Source organism: Sinocyclocheilus grahami, unplaced genomic scaffold, assembly GCF_001515645.1.
Source record: "Sinocyclocheilus grahami isolate Dianchi unplaced genomic scaffold, SAMN03320097.WGS_v1.1 scaffold48262.1, whole genome shotgun sequence".
Classification (NCBI taxonomy): domain Eukaryota; kingdom Metazoa; phylum Chordata; class Actinopteri; order Cypriniformes; family Cyprinidae; genus Sinocyclocheilus; species Sinocyclocheilus grahami.
The window spans coordinates 1-1,010 of record NW_015525526.1 but is presented as its reverse complement, the minus strand read 5'-3'; the positions used below and the strand labels follow the sequence as shown (position 1 = coordinate 1,010).

The 1,010-nt window shown below is 31.0% G+C and overlaps 1 long non-coding RNA gene across 1 annotated transcript; it reads right to left on the bottom strand.

The window, feature by feature from the left end:
* Positions 1–502: 502 nt before the first annotated feature.
* Positions 503–854, bottom strand: LOC107580863 (uncharacterized). Its single transcript, XR_001608721.1, has 3 exons — positions 828–854; positions 689–733; positions 503–538 (listed from the first exon to the last, which is right to left on the bottom strand). It is a non-coding gene; the product is annotated as an uncharacterized lncRNA (long non-coding RNA).
* Positions 855–1,010: the final 156 nt, after the last annotated feature.

Below are 1,010 nucleotides of genomic sequence, written 5' to 3'. Positions count from 1 at the left end.
AGAAACTGAGCATGTTTGCTATGCTGTAAGTAAATACATGTAAGTTTAAAGACATTTACTCACATGGTAGGATTTTGGTTTGCTGAAGTGCATGGGGAAAATAAGAATTTAAAAATCGCATGTTTGCATTTATCATAACAACTGTTAAACTATATACATTTAATAGACTATTCATAGACCTATATCTGCCAGCACATTCAGTGCTTAAGCATTATAATGCATGAAGATATTGATATTACAATAAACTGTTCATTTAGTACATTTATAATTACCAAATTGCAGCTTAAAGAAAATATATATATTTTTTTTTTTCTGTTATAAAGATCAGTGTTAAAGTGGAAGGAATCCTGAAATGGCATTGGGACTTTTAATTTGACACTCTGTTCATATAGACTTTATTCAATATTATTTTACTGTGCAATGTGAATACTGACAGATTCATACTGTATGTGGTTGAAATGCACTGTACCTCTTTGGTGACGGCATATGACGTTTGTAGAAAGGCTTGTTTCCTGACACTGTACATGTGTTGTTTGCCCTGTGAAGAGAGAAGGTTCAAGTGATGCCACTTTGGGAAAATACTTTCTCATATCTCTGTTTAATATACAATGACAACCATTCATTTTTTTAAATGTTTAGTGTAAAATATAACTGATATGATTTATATTTTTACAAATAAAATACTGACTTGTATTCTGCACTCAGATTTGTATTGGTTCTGGGTGATTGGTGTCTACAAGAAAAAGAGAATAAAATTAACAAATTGGAGGATTTTATTATTTAATAATGAAACACACAATGATTAAAAAAAGGTGAATACTGATTACCTAGAAAATCGGCTCCAGATGCTCTGTCTGTTGAGATGTGTGTGTCATGGAATGTTTAATATCAGGTAATGTATAATATGATTAATTGTTAACATAATTTATGGTTAATTTTAGTTACGTTAAATATATTTTCAACCCGCCTTTGTTCAGGCTTTGGTGGTCTTTCGGGAGCATCTCCAGTGT